The following is a 22,838-nucleotide window of genomic DNA, read 5'->3' on the forward strand; positions in this document are numbered from 1 at the left end:
TAACTGTTAACCAGTGTTTTAACATGTTTAGTGTTTACTGATGTATTGGCAAATTTAAAAAAATCGCCTGAATGTTTTTAACACGATAAGTTTTAAAAATGGGTTATATAAATAAAGAAAAAAAAAAAATAAACAATACTCTTAGAAATTCGCTCAATGTTACCGTGAAATATTTGCTGGGTTTTTTTTTTTTTTACCTGGCCAACAAGGGTCAAGCAGAGACCATATGTAGGGGCAACCCTTCATACCTATTGTCACTATCCAGCTCCGCAGTGAATTAGTTTCCCCTTCACTCCTTACTTTAAAAATCGGCCTTGTGCCTAATTTGCTTGGTGGGGGAGCAAATAAATACCCTTACCTTGTTCAACAGAATTCGCCGCCATTTTAAACTTTCCAATACATCGGTAAACACTCAGTTTCTCGAACCGAATAAACATGTTACATCGGATAAAAATAAAGTACCCAGTTAGGTAGAAAATTGTTTTGATATTTTGGAATCTAATACAAACCCGATCTTTGTATCCCAGGCGAGAGCTTAGATTTATTTCTTACACTTTAAACGTCCCTTGTCAGGGCTACCAATTCTCCCGAAATTTAATGATTCTATCCTTGTGTCTGATTAGAATGAAAACTACATATGCTGTTAAAAACCCCTCCAAGGTAACGTTAGGTGCGTTTCTAGTATTTTGTATGTTTTTGTTTTTGAACGTATTTAAGTTAGCTCGCCGCCATTTATATTTTTACATATCGGTAAACACTGATTTTCGAACTGATTAGACGGGCGGACGTTAAGTGTCGGTAAATATCCAGATACGCTACTACAGAATACCGACCACTCTAATTTGTTTTTTTATAGGTAATTGAGGTCGCTGACAACGAATCTGATAGTCAAACTTGGGGCAAATTTACCGTTTGCATGTTATTAACCCCCGAATAACTTTCCACCATTTTGCAGCTTGCGTTTACGCTACGAGCGTGGGCTGCAAAGTGCAGCATGAACGACGGCTTGCTTCATTTTTTTAATGACTTACAGTTAAAGAAAAGTACAACAAATTGGGACTTTTTTTTTTTTTTTTTTTGTCTCGCGTATTTTTTAATGTGGTTTACAAAAACATAAGCACCAAACATCTTTGTTTTTCATTTTTTTTTTTTTTTTTTGCAGGAGGGGGATTCAATTATAGAACTTTATGTGGCTTAATAGGTGCTTTTGCAGTTTAGTTAAATGTTTTAGTAAATAACTGTAAGTCATTAAAACAATGTCAGCCCGTAATTTTTTGATTGGTACGCCATGTGGTAATCTCCAAAAATACCGTTAGGGCTTACAACATGGCCGCCAGAAGAGTCACGTGATCCGGTAGGTGTATCAGAATTTTAGGCGGAATTTTTGACACCCCCAACAAAAACTGCGAATAAAATATATAAAACTCGTAATTTCTGTTTTTAAAGTGGGTTGTCAATTTTCTTTATGAAATATACTTCCAAAATAAACTATTAGTCGTTTAAAACATAATAGAAGTTTTATTCTTTAAAAACAATGTTTACAAAATGTCTACGCACGTTTTTTTTTTTTTTTTTTTTTTTTTTTTTTTTTTTTTTTTTTTTACTTCTCACGGCCTTAGTTTTCTATAACGTTGTAAATTAAACATTTAAGGTCCACGCCACCAGAAGTTGGCTTCTTTTTTTTTTTTTTTTTTTTTACACTAAAATAAGTCTCTATTGGCAAGACCGCCTTAAGTGAAAATTGTGGAATTTAGAAGGTAAGGCTCAGATTACCAACGTCCGCCTGACTTTTTTTTTTTTTTTTTATCTGGTTAGTGTGCAATCAATGATTTCAAAACCTATCGGTGTAGAAATTACGCATGGGATTGATTTTACAACTCCGCCAAATTTATAACTTTTCACGTTGGAGTTCAGTTTGAATTTAGGAAAACTGGTCCCTTATTGAATAAATATCAATTGAAAACATATTTTATGGCCGTTCTTGAAGATATTGTCTTTAAAAGAATACACATCCCATAATATTTGAAAAAATATTTTTACTGTTTTAAAAAAATTAATTTTTCTAAGTTTTCGTTTTCTTCCTCGCTTTTGGTGTTTCAACTTTTTAAATAGTTTATGTAGTTAAAAAAAAGTAATGTCGAGTGTTACTTATGGACAAATGACCGACATAAGAGGATCACGTCTTAGGAGTCTCGATAATTGCTCAAAAATAGAAAATTAAAGAGGTATAGTTTTAAAACGGACCCCCCTCCAAAGGAAAATAAATTTGTTTATTTTTAGGTAATAATGCACATCTCATAATATTTTAAATATTTTTACATGTTTCTTTAAAAAAAAAATTTAATTAATTTTTCTAAGTTTTCGTTTTCTACCTAGCTTTGTAAGTTTTTGGTGTTTAAACTTATTTTAAAGTTTATTTAGTTAAAAAGTAATGTCGCACTCGACATTACTTAGTAAATAATTTTGAACAAATGTCAGAAAATTTAATTTGGACTATACTGAGGTAGATAGTTTTAAAACGAGCCTCCCCCACCTCTAAAAGAAAATAAGGGTTTGCATTACTGTACACATAGATTCGAAAATCGTCAAAAAACAAATATATAACAAATAAATGTTATCAAAGGCAAGATATGTTAGTGTTTTTATTCAATGTAACATGTTTATTCCGCTCGAAAACCATACAGTTTACCGATGTATTGGAAAATTCAAAATGGCGTCTTACTCTCTCTTTAACACGTTAAGTTTGGGAAAAGGTGTTATAAATAAAATACTGTTAAAAACCGCACAATGTTACCGTGACATAGGTTGACATATATTCGGGTTTTTAATACTATTTTTGTCTAGTTTTTTTTTTTTATTTATTTATAACACCTTTTCCCAAACTTACCGTGTTAAAGAGGGAGTGAGGCGAGGAGGCGCCATCTTGAATTTTCCAATACATCGGTAAACACTGTTTTTCGAGCTGAATAAACATGTTACATTGAATGAAAACACTAAAAACATATCCAGTTAGGTAACTTATCTTGCCTTTGATAACATTTATTTGTTATATATTTGTTTTTTGACAACTTTTTCGAATCTGTACAGTAATACAAACCCGAAAATAAATTTGTATATTTTTAAGTAATGAATGCACAAGTGTCCCCCGAAATGTCTTTTAAACGATACCCTCCCAATTTTAAGAATTTACCCCCCCCCCCGAACATAAAATTTTCTAATTTTCAAAAATACATAGCACTTTTTGGGTGGAAAATTTAAAATTAGCCGACAAAGAAATAAAACAAAAGGAAAGCACTCTAAGTTGGAGAGGGGCGGGGGTCATTTATCTGTTTTTTTGTTTTTTTTCCTGGAACATAGAATTTTCAAAAAGTAACGCACCGACATTCACCAATTAGAACACCATTTAACATTTTTCGAAGATTTTACATTGGGGGCGCGAGCGGTTAACTAAACTGCAGAAGCACTTAAGCCACATAAGTTCTATAATTGAATCCCCCTCCTGCAAAAAAAAAAAAAAAAAAAACGAAAAACAAAAATGTTTGCTTATGTTTTTGTAAACTGCATTTTAAAAACTACGCGAGACAAAAAAAAAAAAAAAAAAAAAAAAAGGGTCCCCCAATTTGTTGTACTTTTCTTTAATTGTAAGTTATTAAAAAATGCCAGTCCGTAATTTTTTTGATTGATACGCCATGTGAGAAGGCAGTTTGCTAGGTGAAATAAGCCGGCGTTTATGCTGCAGCGCGCGTGCGTAGCATAAACGGAAGCTGCAAAATGGTGGAAAGTTGTTCGTGTGTTCAGAGGTTAATACCATGCAAACGGTAAATTTGCCCCAAGTTCGACTATCAGATTCGTTGTCAGCGACCTCGATTACCCAAAAAAAAAAAAAAAAAAAAAATAGTCCGTGTTCTGTTGTAGCGTATCTGGATAATGACTTATTTTTTTTTTATTTGAAAATAATTCACACTTTAATTTACAACTTTGCCTCAACGGTTCGGGTTCGATCCTCATACTTATTTACCAAAACATTTTTTTTATTTTAACCCCCCTCCCCCCGGAGTTTGGACTTATCCAAAACCACACACACCTCCAAACACCCGGGTAACACTGGGTACCCCTCGCTAGTCTGTATATCTTCTATATATATAAAAGCGAAAATGTATGCTTAACCTCTTGTTTAGCTCCCCCTTACCGAAACTAAAAAAAAAAATATGACGACAGTACAATCTAAAAATAAGCTTAAACCAGGATTAGGGACAAACAAATTCAACTTGCCTCCTCCCTTGAGGCTCTCATTCACAAATATCCGTGGGCTTAGAACTAACTTAGCTGATGTTGAAGCATTTCTCTTAACAAATACCCCGGATATCTTAGCACTAAGTGAGACTAACCTACACTCCTCCATTCCTTCTAACCACTTTAACATGCCTGGATATCTCCCACTCTGCCGTAAGGACTCTGACAGACATATGCACGGACTTGGAGTTTACATTCGTAATACCCTTCCCTTGACTAGAGAAACAAACCTAGAAACAGATGATCAAGCCTTTATGTGCTTTAGACTAAACGTGCAACACAGTATTAGCTACTATTATTTTCTCTACCGCTCTCCCTCGACTCAGGACTGCTCCATAATAAACAAAGTATCTGACAGCATAGACACGGCACTGTCCCTCGACACTAGCGCACAAATACATGTGTTTGGTGACTTTAATGTCCACCACAAAAACTGGCTTGGATTCTCTACTCACACAGATGCAGCGGGCAGCACAACCCATAGCTTCGCTATATCTCACTCCCTATCACAAATTGTTACGTTTCCAACCCGTTTCCCTGACCAGGAAGAACAACACGCATCACTTCTAGATCTGTTTTTGACCACAGTTCCCGATGACTGCATAACGAAGGCCCACAGCCCACTCGGGAACGCTGATCATGCAGTGATAATGGTTGAAATCGCCCTAAACTCTAGACCCAAAACTGAAGAGCCAGTGCTCAAAACAACGAGATATTATAATAAGGCTGACTGGGAAGCCATCAGGGAACTAATTAGAGATGCTCCATGGAAAAATATTTTCTCTCTCCCTGCTGAACAATGTGCAAACGAGACGACTGACTGGTTCAAAACTGCAACCGAAGCGCATGTTCCCATGCGGAAATTTTATAGTAAGCCCCACTCTCCCCAATGGTTTACGTCGACTTGTGCAACTGCCATTACTCAAAAGCAGCATGCATACCGTAGGTTTAACCGACATAAGTCCAGTTCAAACAGACTGAAGTATATAGAAGCTAGAAATAACGTTAAGAAAGAAATAGCGACAGCTAAGAGAGAATTTACGGAAACCACTAAAAAGCGCATCGAAGCACAAAAACTAGGAACTCGAGACTTCTGGAAAATCTACAACAGTGTAGTAAATAATGGGCAATCAACAATTCCCCCACTAACCAACAATCACGAGGTTGTCTCCTCAGCAACCGACAAGGCTAACATGCTTGCCAGTCGGTTTGCCTCAAACTTCACACTGGACCCTTCCAACCACCCCCTACCTGACTTTCCTATGCGGACAGACGCCACACTAGACGATCTGAAAACCACCCCTGCTCAGGTGCATGCTATCATAAAAAACCTTGACACCTCAAAAGCATGTGGACCCGATCTTATCCCAGCTGTGCTATTAAAAAAATGCTCAGCCGAAGTAGCTCCAGTTCTCTCCAAACTCTACAACAAATGTCTTAATGAAGCTTGCTTTCTGGGCTGTTGGAAAACTGCTTCTGTTGTACCAGTATTCAAGAATTCTGGCGAAAGGACAGACCCATCAAATTATCGCCCCATTAGCCTCCTCCCACTTTTTGCCAAAATATTTGAGACCATAATTAACCATGCTCTAGTCCATCATCTTACAGATGCTAAACTATTGACTGACAAACAATATGGATTTAGACAAGACCGTTCCACAGCAGACATCCTCACTGTGATCTCTGAACGTATATACCATTCACTGGACAAAGCGGGGGAAGGCAGAGCGGTAGCTCTAGATATATCTAAGGCTTTTGACAGGGTATGGCATGAGGGTCTCCTCAGTAAAATCAGATCATACGGTATCACTGGTAGAATACTTAACATAATTAAATCCTTCTTAGATAAGAGAAAAATCCAGGTAGTCCTCGACGGTCGCACATCTAAACAATATGATATAAATGCAGGAGTGCCCCAGGGTTCTATCCTTGGACCTCTATTGTTCCTGATATTCATAAATTACCTCCCCGACAACATTGCCTCTGAGATGGGTATATATGCTGATGACACTACACTCTATGGCAGACACGACAGGAAGACGAATGAACACATTTCTAAAGAAATGGCAGAAACACTAGAGGAAGACCTCCAATCTGTAGTGGAATGGGGACAAAAGTGGTTGGTCGCGTTCAATGCTGCCAAGACTAAATTAGTTTCATTCAATAATTACAAGAAACCCTCTCTACCACCCATAGCAATGGCCAACGACTCTTTATCTGAGAGTCCATCTTTCAAACTCCTTGGCCTAACGTTCACAGGAAACATGAGTTGGAACAATTACATTGAAGGCATTGCCAGGGCTGCTGCAAGAAAGGTAGGCTCTCTCTACCGTGCTAGAAAACTACTAACACCCGAAAGTATCCTGTACCTCTATTAGGCCACCATTCGCCCATGTATGGAGTATTGCTGCCACATCTGGGCTGGTGCATCTGCTACTAGTCTCTCGCTCCTTGACAAGGTTCAAAAGAGTCGCAAACCTGATAGGCCCTGAACTGGCATCTAAGCTTCAGCCTCTGTCCCATCGACGAAATGTTGCATCCCTCTGCCTTTTCTACAAGTATTTTAGTGGTGAATGCTCTGACGAACTGCAATCACTTGTGCCCCCACGACGCGAGCACCCTCGACAAACCCGACAGGCTACTAGATCCCACCCCCACACTGTAGAGGTCCCTAGATGTAAAAGATCTTTTTACTCCAATAGTTTCTTCCCCAGAACCGCAAGACTCTGGAATTCCATTCCAGGTCCCTGCTTCCCCAACAGTACTGACATGCAGAAGTTCAAGTGTAACGTGAACCGACACCTTGCTGCCCAAATCCCTACATAGTACCCCAGTAGTTGTTGCCCCTGATAGTAGCCCCCTACACCAAAGTGGCAATATGCCTTGTTTGGGATGAAAATGTAATAAAAAAAAAATAAAGACATAAATAAAATAAAATAAAAAATGTATGCTTTTCCTCAATGTCCACAAAAGGCTTCTTTCAGAGAAGCGCTTGCTCGGTTCACAACTTCTTAAAACTGTTTATATCATCTATAAATTGTAATATCTCAGAGTTACCCACGGAGCTCGCCTGTCTATTTAATTTTATTGACTTTCAAACGTTAATTTCCTACATTTCCTGCATCGGCACGCGTTACATTCGGTTTTCGGTATAAAAAAAACGTGAAACTTGACTCTAATAACAGGCCGAAAGCCAGTTGTCTCAAGAGAGCTTTGTTCAATGTCGACTTCGTCATATCAGACTGTAGCTTTCATTTCACTCCTCCTAATAAACGGAGCAGATTTTTAAAAACAAACAAACCGATTTATTCCCCTCATTCAAAACTGTCCCGCACAAAATAACTGCTGAATACCTATCGCCATCACGTCAATCAAAAACGCGCACCTATTTTTTTTTGTTTTTTTTTTTTAAAACGCTTTACTATTTTCTAACTGCGCGTCGTGAAGGCTTCGTTTTTTGTTTTTTTTCACATACCCCAAAAAACACCCGGGCAACGCCAGGTACCCCTTGCTAGTCTATATATCTTCTATATATATAAAAGTGAATATGTATGTGTGTGTGCCTGCTAAAAACTTTTGACCGACGGAACAAAAATTCACAAACTTGGTATCATATTAAAGCCCCCCCCCTCCCCCCCTCCCCCCCCCCCCCCCCCCGACGACAAATATCGAAAAATTAGTCCAGAAGGACCATCAGAAGTGCGTCAACTGATCGATTTTCTGCAGGGGGGGGGGACCAAAAAAAGTGACATTTTAATGTTAAACATTACATATTTTTAAATCGATTTAGAACTGCCCCCAAAAATACGGGCGCCAACTCTTCTACATAAAGTATGCACGGGGCTATTTATTTTGGGTCAACTTGTATTTAAAACCCGCTGAGTCATGTCACGTGATCTTGACGTCGGCAAGCTCTAATGGCAGTCTGAATTTACAAAAACATGTTATCGGTAAAAAAAAATTAACCCTTACACAAGCTAAACTATGAACTTCTACGCTATGGCAACGTTACCAAAGTTATTAGCACATTCAAAATAGTTAGATACGATAGTTAAACGAAAAATAACAAACCAAAAATGTGAAGTAAAAAAAAAAAAAATACGCTTACAAAAAATATTAACGATCGAAGTTTTTACAAAAAAAAACAAAAAAAAAACAGCCAGACGCCATTTTCCAGTCTTTAGAGTAAGGAAGACAGAGAGAGAGAGAGATCTAGACAGGAAACGAAATACGTAATTTAATAAAAAATAAAATACTGCTACGTCATCTCGTAACGCTCCCGCGATGACCTCATTTAGTGGCTATCTGTCAATCAAACCTCTTTCACTCGCTTTATAACCCTTATTTTAACACTATAATCAATTCCTCTTACTCTTAGCCTAGACAGTTAAGTGGTTGGAGTTAGTTTCACCTCAGCGTTCTGGGTTCAATCCAGCCTCACAACCAAAACTATTTTTTTTTTTCTTTTACATCTTTAGACACGCGGGCAACGTTTCTTTATTTTTTTTTTTTTTTTTACTTCGCTTCATTTATTCTTTAGTTTACTCCCCCCCCCCTATACACACAGTGGTATTTTAAAAAATTTTTTTAATTTTTTTTTTTTTCCCCGATTTTTTTTTTTTAACATCGTTTAAGGGTTATTACTACCTAAAAACACCCGGGCAACGCCGGGTACCCCCCCCCGCTAATCTATATATATAAAAGGCAAAATGTGTGTGACCATTTCGTGTATGTCTTGCAAAGGCTTCTTCCGCACACGCTCCCGGAGGGGTTAGTATTGCTTACAACTGTTTATATACCCCCTATATCATAATATCTAGGGTTTGGGAACGCAGGTCGTCTCTAGATTTATTTACGTCGACTTTTATGAGATTCGCGCTATTTCGCTCTGTACCCTGTTTGTCCTGCATTTTAGTATAAATACAGTGAAAAACGTTGTGTTCTCGGCTTTTGCGCTGCTTTCCCCCCTTCCCACCATCATCTGGGGGAAAGTGAAAACTAAAAATAACTATCCTGCGATGACCTCACTTAGCGTCTTCCTGTCAATCAAACCTCTTTTACTAGTTTTATAAGCCTTAACTTAACACTCTAATCAATTACTCTCACTCGTGGTCGAGACCGTTAAGTAGTTGGCATTGGTTTCCACCTCCGCGTCAAGGCTTCCGGGTTCAATCCCACCTCCCAACCAAAACTATTTTTTAATTTTTTTTTATAACTTCGCTTATTCTTTAGTTTACCCCCCCCCATACACATTTTTTTTCCCATTTTGGGTTTTTTTTTTGTTTTGTTTTTTTTTACATTGTCTTTTTTTATAATATTTAAGCAGGATTATTAATTACCCCCCCCCCCATACACACACACCTACAAACACCCGGGCTACGCCGGGTACCCCCACCCCATCACCACTAGTCTATATATATATAAAAGCGAAAATGTATGTGTGTATGTATGTACGCTTTTCCCCTTTTCAGAAAAGCGCTTGCTCGGTTCACAACTTCTTAAGACTGTTTATATTATCTATAAATTGTAATATCTCAGAGTTACCCACGAAGCTCGCCTGTCTATTTAATTTTATTGACTTGCAAACATTAATTATTCCACATTTCCTGCATCGGCACGCGTTACATTCGGTTTTCGGTATAAAAAAAAAAAAAAAAAGCGAAACTCGACTCTAATCACAGGCCGAAAGCCAGTTGTCTCAAGAGAGCTAAGTAACGTTTGTTTAATGTCGACTTTGTCATATCAGACTGTAGCTTTCATTTCGCTTGTCCTAATAAACAGGGAGCGGGTTATTAAAGACAAACAAACCGATTTATTCAAAACTGTCCCGCACAAAACCATAACTGCTGAATACCTATCGCCGTCACATCAATCAAAACCACGCACCTGTTTTTTTTTTTTTTTTTTTAACACTTTACTATTTTCCAACTTCGCGTTTTTTTCACATACCCCGAAAAACACCCGGGCAACGCCGGGTACCCCTCGCTAGTATATATATAAAAGCGAAAATGTATGTACGCTTTTTGTGTATGTCCAAGAAAGGCTTTTTTCAGAGGAGCTGTCAGTCGCCTAACAACTTTTTAAAACTTTATATCGCATCTAAATCGTAATATCTCAGATTTAACAACGGAACTCGCCACTTCGGGAAGATAAATATTCAACAGTTTTCGCTCGCCGCATGTAGGTTAGGCCTTTTGCTATAATGTTTCCCCCTACCTCCAACATCTTGGGCGGGGGGGGGGGAGCATTCCCGCACTGAATGAAATGCTACCCCGCAGTCAAAAGTTGACCTCATTAAATCATTAAAATGTGCACCTGCCAAATCCAAGTAATTAAATAAATTCAAGCGTCTTTCCGTTAGCATCTCGTGGTGGCCCAATGGTTAAAACCGTCGCACTCTGTTTTTTGTTTTGTTTTTTTTCACACTTTAATTTACAACTTTGCCTCAAGGGTTCGGGTTCGATCCTCATACTTACCTACCAAAATATTTTTTATTTTACCCCCCTTTATTTTGTGGTTATTTTAAAAATTTAGATCGTTTCGTTGGTATTTTACTCTAAGGCCAGTCTCACGTTCGTATAGAAAAAATATTTAGAATTCGAAGTGCTAAAAACGAATGTACAGTTTCCGTCACAAAAAAGTTTTCACATGAAGAAACCCACTTTTCAAAAAGTGGGTGATTACTCTTCCATTTAAATTTAACTTAAAATAAGCACTTTCTGGCCACCTGAGAGGGGGCATTTTTTTTATTGGATTTCTTTTGCATGGTATTAACCCCCTGAACTTGTGAAATTTTCCATTTCACAGCATAGCCTTAGTTTACACTACGCGCGACCAAAAAGGAAGGTTGTTAAATGTGCACTCGCATATCGAACTGCCTTGTCACAATGTAGTTTTGAAGAAAAATTAAAATTAGATGAAAAAAAAGTTTTCCAAATATTAAGCCATTTATCAGTGGTGACCATTTTTGTACGCGCAAGCGCGTGTTAAAAATATGCAAGCTTAGATTTTTCAAATGTTCTCTTCCTCTCACTCATACTGAAATTTTTTTTCTTCCGTTGAGTATCAAGTTTTCACAGCGCCACATTCGACTTTTATCAGTAAAAAAAAAAAAAAAAAAAAATTGTTTGGCACTACGGATATATCACAGTTTTTGACAATAAATCAAGCTCTATTAGTAGGTACGTGTAAAATGAATGTCGATGCTAAAAATGACCAACCAATTTTAATGAAATTTTCAGTATTTATCAAATAATCACGTAAGAATGAAACCATTTTTACTTAGTGGAAATGTATTTTGTTGAAACAAAATACCTTTTAACGTTAGAATTTTCAGTAGTAAAAAAAAAAATGCTTGAATTATTAAAATACAGCATAAATTGTAACTATTAAAAACATTCATTTTCATGGGAACATTATGAAAAAAGTCCATAAAGTTCGTATTAATGAATTTGTCACTTGAAACATTAATTTCTCGAACTACCGATATTAGCATTGTTTATTTTCACAAATTATAATTACAAAAAATATTTCTAGTTTTTTTTTCAGATTTCGCATTATAAGATTTTAATATTTTCCTAGCTTGCATGAATGTGACCCTTTCGGCGTAAGGGTTTGTTTTCGAATACAGATTCGATAACAAATGTTAGAAAGGAAAGTTACTCTTCTACCTATCTGAAAAAGTTTGGGCGGACGTATACGAGTAAGGCTTCATAGCGAAGTACGCATTGGCTCCGATGTTGTATATAGCGCGTTCCAGGAAGCGTGCATTATTTCTATTTGAGTTGGGGGGGGGGCGGAGATTATTTATAGGTAATTAGCAGCAGGAAAATTGCAAGTCCAGATTAGCACATGTGGTGATAAACACTAAAATACATATTGGGATCAGTAGGAGAAATGAAATGGTTTCATGTCGATGAGGCCATATATAACATGAAAAGCGAAAAAATACTAGATAATTTTGAAACATTTTTAGAGTATGTTCATGAAAAATGGTAATTAAAAAAATTTCCAATAAGTTTTGGGTGGGGGGGGGGAAACATGTTTTGATAAATTGAGATTTATTTCTGAACTAGGGGGGGTACCCGACGTGGTTCGGGTGTTTGTAGGTGTGTGTGTTGGGGGGAGGGTGATCAAAACAATCCTGTTTTAAAAAAAAAAAAAAAAAAAAAATTTAGTAGGAAAGTGGACTTGAACCCCGAACATTTGACATGGAGGTGGAAACGAAATGGAAAAATACCCTCGGCCACAAGAGAAGAGGAATGACAAGCATCTTAATTTAACGTTTATAAAATGAAATTAACAGGTGTGACACTTAAGTCACGTGATGTTTGACCTTGAAACATGACGTGGCAGCAAGCTAGTTTTCGCTTGTTTTCTACTGAAAACCGAAAGAAACATGCTGCGATCGAAATATCTGGAAAATATAGCGCATGAATGTCGGGTAAATTAAATACAGGCGATCCTCATTCTTAAGTCGTAGATATTATCATTTAGACGTGATATAAAAAGTTTTAAGAAGAAATGAGCCGAGCGAGAAGGCCAACGAAAAAAGCCTTTTGCAGGCATACACAAAAAGCGAACATACATACATACACATTTTTGCTTTTATATATATATGACTAGCAGGGGTTGCCCGGGTGTTTGGAGGGTGGGTAGATCAAAACAACCCTGTATAAAAAAAAAAATAAAAAAACGTTGGCCGGGTGTTTGGAGGTGTAAAAGAAAAAAAAAAGTTTTAGTAGAAAGGTAGGCTTGAACCCCGAAATTTGACGCGGAGGTGGAAAGGAAATGGAAAAAAAAACCTTCGACCTAACCATCTTAACCACGGGAATAGATGAATTGATAAGTGTGTTAAGTTAACGTTTATAAAGCGAAATTAACAGGTGCGAGAACGTTAAGTCGCATGATGTTTGACCTAGTTTTGCGCTGGAAGCCAGTTTCTGTTTTCCCCGCTACGTGGCGATCCAAAAAATATCTCGAAAATAGCTTGTAAAAGTCGGGTAAATTAAAGATAGCTGCGACCAGAGTTCCTTAGTTGTAGATATTATTTAGACAGCATATAAAAAGTTTTAAGGAGCGAGCCAACCGAGAATCACGGCGAAAAAAGCCTTTTGTAGACATACACACATTTTCGCTTTTATATATATATATATATATATATATATATATAGATAAAAAAAATAATTATTAAAACAAAAACAGTTGCGTTTTCGTCGAGTAGGTTTTTTTATTCAAGAAAAAAAAGGTACGATCCGTGCTGAAATAAAAAAACGTTATTTAGAAAGCCATTCTTAACATGGAAACGGGAGGGTGTTGTTCACCTAACAATTTTATAAAAACAGATCAGAAAAAAAAAGAAATCCAGCAAATGCTAATCTGAACTTGCACCAAGTTTCTTGTTAATAATTACTTATAACAGTACTCATGCAGAGAGATCCGTGCTGAAATAATAACGTTATTATTTACAAAGCCATTTCTTAACATGGGAAGGGGAGAGTAACCTTGCAATTGAATAAAAAAAACATAAAACTTTAATTAAACGTGGAAATACGATTTAAAAATAGCGCGGATCACTCTCTGCATTAGCACTATAATCTTCGGCAATATATATATATATATATATATATCCAGCCAAAAAAGAAAACCATCAATTTAAAAAGTGCAAAGTTCAATAAAAAAAAAAAAAAATCAAGGCCACATACGCCAAAATTCTTTCGTTTTTTTTTGTTTTTTTTTTTAATATTCAGATTAATGTGCAACATACAACATCGGAGCCGATGCGTATTTCGCTAGGGAGGGGGGGCTTACTCCTGTAATATATAAAAAAAAAAAAAAAAAAAAAAATCTGTGCTAATGCACTTACTGATCCACGCTATTTTTTAAATCGTATTTCCAAGTTTAATTAAAATTGTTTTTTTATTCAATTGTAAGGTCAAAGTACAGAATAGGTACAAAATATCCTCCTCTCCTCATGTTAAGAATGGCTTAACGTTATTTCAGCACGTATCAATAAGTGCATGAGTACCAAAAAAACATTTATAACAAAATAATCTGAAAAGCACAAAGTTAAAGCCAAAATTTAAAAAAACATGCCAAATTTTTTTTTTTTTTTTTTCCAGATTAATAAACGCTCCCTCGAATATGCTGCGTACAACATCGAAGCCGATGCGTATTTTGCTATGGGAGCCTAACCTCACTTGTGCACGTCGGCCAAAGTTTTTAGTGGTTTTACTCGCTTTGAAACCTGTAATCGGTTCGAAAATCGGTGTTTATCGATATAAGACAAATGGCAACGAAACCATAGCTTCCTTTAACTACCTGACGTAATTTTCAGACAGCCTTTCGACTGTCTGACATTTTGGGCTTCCATATGATACAATGTTTACAAGATTTCCATTTGTTGTGATTCTGTGAAGGGTAGTGTAATGATAGCGCTGCTCTTTCATAACTTTTATATACTCTTTCATTCCGGTTTCGTGATCTAACTTTTGTATGCACTCATGCATGTGCATAGCAATTAATCAATAAAGCGGGGCGCCGTTATTCAGTTCCCTTCTTACCAACCAAACACATGTGTTCTAATCTTATTCTTACACATCCATGCACAACACAGCATGACATGGTGGCAAGCGGTATTACCATACAACACACAATCTTATAACATCACAGATAAAAATTAAGAAAAGGATTTTTTAATCTCTCGCACGCTGAACGAATTTTTTTTCTAACCTGTCACGCCACACAAATTGTCTGTACCTTTTTTTTCTTCACACTTATCGTAATGGCCACAATTTCATTACAAGTCCCTAGTTTTGATTGGGGCTTGACATGTATTGCCGAATCATTCAAACTATTTCGACAACGAATGGAACTTTACTTCACTGTCAAAGCGACGAAACACGAGGATAAAGTCCCTCTAATACTTCTCGCGACCGGCGAAGAAGGTTTATGCCGGATGATGATCGCAAGGATCCACAAATAATATTTGCATTTTTGGAGCAGCTAGAACTGGCAACAAATCACCGCGTTTGTAGACTGGAACTCGAAAAATACTAGCAGATACCAAATGAAACAACAGACATCTTCATCAACAGATGTCGAAGATGGCAAAGAAATATTTCAGTGCCGACGAATTAAACGAATGCCTCGTCGAGTTACTAATTGCCAGCACACCAATACCTGAACTGCAAAAGGAACTGTTAAACAAACCGAAGGGTTACAGAATCGAGGAAGCTGTTAGATTAGCCCATTCATACGAGGCTTCAGCAGTTTATGTCCGCCAGTTCCACCAGTTACAGGAATCACCACAGATAGCTGCAATAAGCCGTGGTAGACACCAGTGGCAAGGGATTGACAGAAAACGCGGACAAACCTGCAAAATTGTGGACGCAGTCACTGTTTATGCCACACGTGGTAAAACAGGTCACTGGGCTACAGTTTGCATCTCAGGGAAGCACAAAACCAAGACACAACAAGGAAGGCCCTTGCATAACAGTCATAACCAACAACGGGAGTTTGGCAAGAAAATAAACAGCGTCACCAAACATGATGATCAAGCCATGACTGACATAGGCACGGCAATGGAGAGCCTCACCTTTAGCTCCATCACAACTAATAGCAGAAAGTCAGCAAACATGAAAGATCCTCGAAATGAGGCATTTGTTGATCTAAGCATCAAGCTAAAGGACCACCCAGGCACTCATACCTTCAACCTGAAAGTAGATACAGGGGCACAAGCAAATACATTGCCTATCTGCATATTCCGCAACATGTACCCTAACAGTATAGATGAAGCTGGAAACCCAATGCCCAGATCACTCACCTCAACACAATGTATGTTAACAGCCTACAACAATATCAGGATAAACTGTTATGGCACCACAACTTTTAGGTGCAAGTATAAAAACTCCCCATGGCTGGATACCCAATTCTGTGGTTGATGTACCAGGAGCAGCCATATTGGGCATGCCAACATCAGTGGCTAGAGTAGTGACAATGAACTGTGCCATCTCAGCCCAGCACCAACCCATCAATAGTGTAGCTGACTTAATGCATCTATACCCTGAGAGATTTGACCGTATCGGTGAATTTCGGAACACTCACAAGCTTGTTGTCAACCCCAATGTACCATGCCACATAAACCCACCGAGAAGGACACCTATAGCCATGCGCAGAAAAATCAAATCGGAACTCGACAAGATGGAATCGCAAGGAGTCATTCGCCGCATCAACGAACCCACAAACTGGGTAAGCTCTCTCACTTATGTCACCAAACGTGACAAAACAATTAGGGTTTGCTTAGACCCACGAGCGCTAAACAAAGCTCTCCTACGGCCATACCACCAAATTCCAACTGTCGAGGAGCTCAACTACCGATTTGCAGGAGCAAAATTCTTCTCCAAGTTGGACGCTAAGTCTGGGTACTGGTCTATAAAGCTCGACCCTGAAAGTCAGCCACTAACAACTTTCCAAACACCATTTGGAAGGTATTGTTTTGAACGACTGCCATTCGGTTTGTGTGTCAATCAGGACATCTACCAACTCGAGATTGACAGAATAATCGAGAAATGCACTGGTGCTTGTGGTATAGCTGACGATATCACCATATATGGGTCGACAGAGCTGGAACATGATGAAAACCTAAGATGTTTCATGGAGGTCGCTACCAAAGAAGGCCTTACCTTGAACTCGGAGAAGTGCAAGATCAAATGCTGTGAAATATCCTTTTTTGGAAACCTGTACACACACACTGGACTAAAACCAGACCTGGCGAAAGTACGTGACCTACTGAAAATGCCTGAACCACATAACAAGACGGAACTACAACAATTTTTTGGTATGATGACATACCTGTCTCGTTTTGTCAAGGACTTCAGTTCCAAGACAGCAGTGTTGCGTGACCTATTACGCAAGGACTCTGCTTTCCAGTGGGAACCACACCATCAGGAAGCTTTCAAAAAGATAAAAAGTGAAGTATCTGAAACATTCCTGCTCCACTATTTTGACCCTAAAAAAATTATATACATGCACTGTGATGACTTTACATGGAATCAGTGCAGCTCTGCGACAACCAGATGAGGAGGGCAATCTATCGCCTGTCGCATATGCTAGCAAGAGCCTCACACAGACAGAACAGATATGCATGTATCGAACGTGAGCTAATGGTGATCATATTTGGCACACAGAGGTTCCACACATACCTCTATGGCCACCATTTCACAGTTGTCGCTGACCACAAACCCCTCACTATGATCATTGACAAACCGCTCACCTTAGCCACGGCACGTCTGCAAAGAATGCTAATAAAACTCCAAGGATACAACTTCAGACTCACATATAACAAGGGATCTGACAGCATCTTGGCTGATGGATTATCGCACATACCACCACCTTGTAATGCGGACCCTATCGAACTTGATGTCCGGGTTGATACAGCTGGTTTTTCCACTAATTACATCGAACAGCTAAGACAGTGCACGACAGCGGATCCTCTGCTTAACCAGCTGAGAGGGATCATCATCACGGGATGGCCAGAGACAATCAAGCAGCTGCCCACTGACATTAGAGTGTTCTGCGGCCTAAGAGTTCAGCTCTCAATTGATGATGGTCTTATCCTCAAAGGACAACAAATCGTCACCCCCCCCCAGACACTTCAAAAAGACATTAGAACAACTACATGCTGCTCATTTAGGACAAGAGAAAACAAAACTCCTTGCCAAGGACACTGTTCATTGGGTAAACATAACCAAAGACATTGAACAGTTCGCAAAGTCATGCAGTATCTGTCAACAGCATCAGCCCTCCCAAATGCAAGATGACATCCCAACAAAGCCATGGGACGTAGTTGGCACAGACCTGTTTGATCTCCATGGAAGTCAATGGTTGATCATAGCTGACTATTACTCAAAGTATCCTATAGTCAATCGCCTACCTGATCATTCACCAAGCAGTGTCATAGTGAACATCACATGCCAAATCTTCTCAGAGTTTGGCATACCATCCAAGATAGTCAGCGATAACGGACCACACTTTTCAAGTCCTCTCTACCACGAATTCGCCAAAGAATGGGGCTTCCATCATGAGACCACGTCATCTCGGAGACCACAAGGGAATGGCTTCATAGAACGTCAAATAAGGACTATCAAGAATATTCTCAAGAAAGCCAAACAGTGGGGAACAACTCCTGAGATCGCACTGCTGCACTGGCGCTGCACCCCAATTTAAAGTGTCATACCAAGCCCTGCACAACTACTCATGGGTAGACGAATCCAATCTCCACTGATCACCAAAATCAGAAACGACAACCATGATCAGGATCAGATATACAGCGCATTCCAACAACGCCAGCAGAACCAAAAGAGGTATTTTGACCGACATGCACTTAAGGAAGATCTACCACCTCTATACCATGGTCAACGGGTAAGGGTACAGAATCCTGTGTCTGGAAGCTGGGACCCAGCGACTGTAGTATCTCAGGTAGATGGTCACTGCTCCGATCTCCTGGAGAATGTCAATGGACATGTGCTGCGAAGAAACCGACAACACATAAGTATTCCAGTGACACCTACCCCACAAATGTCGCAAGACCTCCCCAACACAGCTCCACAAAAATGTTTCTTTTAGACCGCCTACACAGTTTGCTGGCCGGTCTGTGATTGGTTTGAATTTGAATGTGTCAGGTGATTTGACTTGGCACCTCTTTTGTATTCATGCATTAATTTTTCAGTCTGCAGAAAGATTTGGTATGGAACACTCGTTTCCTGTAGCTGCCACGAAAGAAGGGAGCTACGTCAATTCCTTCATGATGCATCACCAAACTGTTGGTGAACTAAGGATTACATCTCTACAAGCAGAGACAATTTTATAAGGCAGAAATTATTCTAATTACAGGATGGCTTTAAAGATCATTTCTTTACAATTTATTCATCAAATAATGAATCTTATCTAAATTCATCTAAAGACTGGCATGTCTCACATATGCTTAATTATAGGCGCCAACATTCCAGCCGAATCTACCATGTACATTCATAGATCCTTCCAAAGGAACAATGAACTAACATTCCAACAACAGGAATTCATACTAAAGGCTTCATGTTATGGGGGCAAATCGGGCCACCGTTTTGCAAAAGGACTTACCAGAACCGAAGAACTCTCATTGCTGTTATTTGTGAATAAATTTTGAGTTTGAAAGGTATGGCTTTTGTTTGTGGAATTCATTTGCTTCTGCAAGGAGGAATTTGAGTGTAGGAAAGAAATTTCTCACATCTCATTTTATTACAAAATGAATAGTTTATAAAGATTCATTTTTTTTTTTTTTTTTTTTTTTTTGCAAAAAAAAAAAAAAATCGTTTTATTGTAAAATGTGCTAGCTTAAATAGTCTCTTTTGTTGCAAAATGTTACAGAAAAAGATTCTCACTTTGTTGCAAAAACGCTGGAAAAAGAAATGATTCTCTTTGTGCAAACGTTTAGATTCTCATTTTTTACAAAACTGCTAGTTAAATATATTCAGTTTGTTTTTTGTTTTTTTGCAAAGCGTAATAAAATCTCATTTTTGCTAACGTAATTAGTTATAATTTGTATATCTTCTTGATTTAAGACGAGCAGAATTTTTTTCATAATTTGAGCAGATTAGAAGATAAAATATTTTTTTCTGTTTCGTTAAATCAGAAATGTAATTATTTCGTTAATATGTCGCAAAAACTAAGACTTAGTAAGTTTCGATTGACGATATGTTTGCACTATTAAAAAAGTAAGAAAAAAAAGTTTAGAATTCTTACGTTTGAAATTACGTTAAATAATAATTTAATTCGACCTTAAAATTGGGGTTGTAAGTTACTAGCGTATTATACTTGCATTTTTTCGAATTAAGATCCCACGTGGATCATTTGTACATGACTAAATTGGGGGGGCGGGAGGCTTCAGGTCAAATTCTGTAGGCATAAAAAAAAACAGGAAGTAAGAAACCATTAATGATTTTTTTTTTTTTCGAAATTTAAATGTTAATTGCAAAAGTCACACTTTGAATGTGTTTATTGCACATGTAATTTGATTTGAAATCATTGATTAATTTAAATTGAGATTAATTGTTGATAGCCATTTCGTTAGCATGTTTAAATTGAAATTGCTAATGTTGATTGTAATTGTGATGCCATGTTAATATATTATTTGTGATGCTGTTGTCAGTTTTCAAATGATAATGTGAATTGAAATTAAAAAAAAAAATCTTTAGGGGGACAGGAAAGGGTTTAAACCCCACTTGTTAGGCATCATTGGTAGCTTGGAAATTTCGAATTTGGTTATAAATCTGTAACTCGATTATATTCGTTAGGGCTTTGTCCTAATTTGGCTTAATCGCTGGCAGCCATTTTGTTAGCATGTTAATTTGTGATTCATAATTCCCTTTTGGAATAATACTGGCGGTTTTTGCCACCTTAATTTTTGCAGATAATTATATTATTTTATTAATTGTTCTTCAGGCACGAAATATGGCCCTAACAGAACTAAATGTCAGGCCAAACTGTTTCGCATTAATACTATAGTAAAGTGGTTGGAAATTAACGACCCTTCTCCAGATTTTTTCAGGTCCCGAGAAGTAGTAATTAGAGGTTGGTTAAAAAATCTGGATGATCTGATAGACCTCATTCTAATCAAGACTCCAGAAGAGAAATTGCAGATTTGCAAGGTTTTGGAAGGGTTTTCTTCAGAAATCGAAGAAAAATTGCTTACGTTAAAATTAAAATTAGATGCACCTCAAGTTATGCAAGCTTCGACGCTTATGCCTGTAAAAATGCAATTGTTCTGCCCGAGGTTTTCCGGCATGTCCATAGATAAATTTTCGTTCTGAACAAATTCGAATTTTGCACAGATAGTTTAAATAAAGCTGACAGACTGTGAGTGCTGAAATCAAAACTAGGTGGGGATGCATTTGAGATAATCTCTAGTCTAGAAGTAACATCAGATAATTATGATGTAGCCCTAAAATTGTTAAGGGAAAAATATTTAAACCCGGATTTGATTAAAAACGGAGTTTTTGAGGAAATTATTCCTCCTCCGTCTCTTATAACGGATTTTAAAATTTTGAAGTCGTTTCTCGAAAAAGTTAAGAGATTTGACTGAACTTGACAAGTCCTATGGGACTGATTTTTTTTTTTTTTTTTTTTTTTTTTGCTGAGGGTGGAACCTCAGGGGCATTGATAGCCCACATATTATTTGCTAAATGTCCTAATGTTATTGTTATAAGAAGAGAATTGATGAGAAGTGGTGAAAGATTCCCTTTTTTGAATAATATTATGTCCCATGTGTTTGAAATTATGGAATATTTATTAGTCGGTCCGCTCGAAATTGGCGCCTTCATCACCTAATCCAATATGGCATTTTCTTCCCCACGTGAGGTGAGGGCCACTTTATTATGTAAGCTGTGTGAAGCTACAGATCATTCGATTAAGAACTGTAGTAAATTTTCTTCCTTTGAGGCGAAATGCTGAAGGGCTAAACAGTTAAAATTATGTACTTAGTGTCTGGGTGAACACTCAGATGCAGTTTGTCGTGGAAGTAAGGGATTTCCTTACACAGGTACAATCTGTGGGTTGAAACCCCATTTTAGTGTCATGTGTCCTAAAGGAAATAAGTCTGTGGGCCGAATTACATATTCTGGAGCACAGAACAGTATTTTTCCTGTCCTTAGAATATCAATGAAAGCAAATGGACGACCAATCTATCTCTTCGGTTTGATTGATACTGGGAGTCAACGTTCGTTTTTTGCCCGGGAAATTCTCTTTAAATTGTGTTCTGATAAAACAAACCACAAGAAGGTTGATATGGCGGTGAACACGTTGATTGGCAGTGACTCCTTTAGATTGCAGGAGTACAATATCTTTATAAAATTTGCAGCATTATTTTCCAAAGATTTAAATTTAAAATTCGAAGTGGATAATTTCAATAAAGTTGTCAATAACTTGTCTCAAGAAGGTTTCCGGGTCTGTCCCGATTATAAAAATTTTAACGGAACTCTCATTAAAGGGATTATTGGTTTGGACCTTCTGAGCAAGTTAGATAATCTCATACTAGTTGAGTGTCTTAATGGAAACACATGGCGACATGGAAATTTCATAATTCCTTTTGACGAGAGCCGACATTTTTTTAATAAAGATTCGAATAAGGTAGAGTTACCTCCCTTTAATTGTGTGAAATCCCTCCCTCAATGCAACAGCTATTCGATCAATTCTGTGCTAAATCCGACACTCTCTTAAGAGGACGGATTGAAGGCTTTCTTCGAATCTGCAGTTGAACGAGGGGTAGAGACGTTGCTCAGTCTCAACTCCTTAGGAATTGATGAAGAAGTTATCGGCCGTGGATAAGGAAAAGATAGTTTAAAAGCTCCATCGTATGGGAGGAGTGGAAATATTACGTAAACTTACCGTGGCATCATGATAGGATCCCACTGGTAAAAAGTAACTTCGTGACTTCCTCAAAGGTAATGGAGAGGGTGGCACTGTGGCAGTCCTTAGAAAGGAAGGGAATGTATGTGTACCTCCAAGTACTT

General features: G+C 37.8%; 1 protein-coding gene across 1 annotated transcript in view; it reads left to right on the forward strand.

Moving 5' to 3' along the window:
• LOC145249518 (epoxide hydrolase 4-like) overlaps positions 1-22,838 on the forward strand; it is a 142,404-nt gene that overhangs the window by 59,348 nt on the left and 60,218 nt on the right. The gene's annotated exons all lie outside the window — the stretch shown is intronic.

This window comes from Euprymna scolopes, chromosome 28 (assembly GCF_053919585.1).
Source record: "Euprymna scolopes isolate OS-2025 chromosome 28, ASM5391958v1, whole genome shotgun sequence".
NCBI lineage: Eukaryota > Metazoa > Mollusca > Cephalopoda > Sepiida > Sepiolidae > Euprymna > Euprymna scolopes.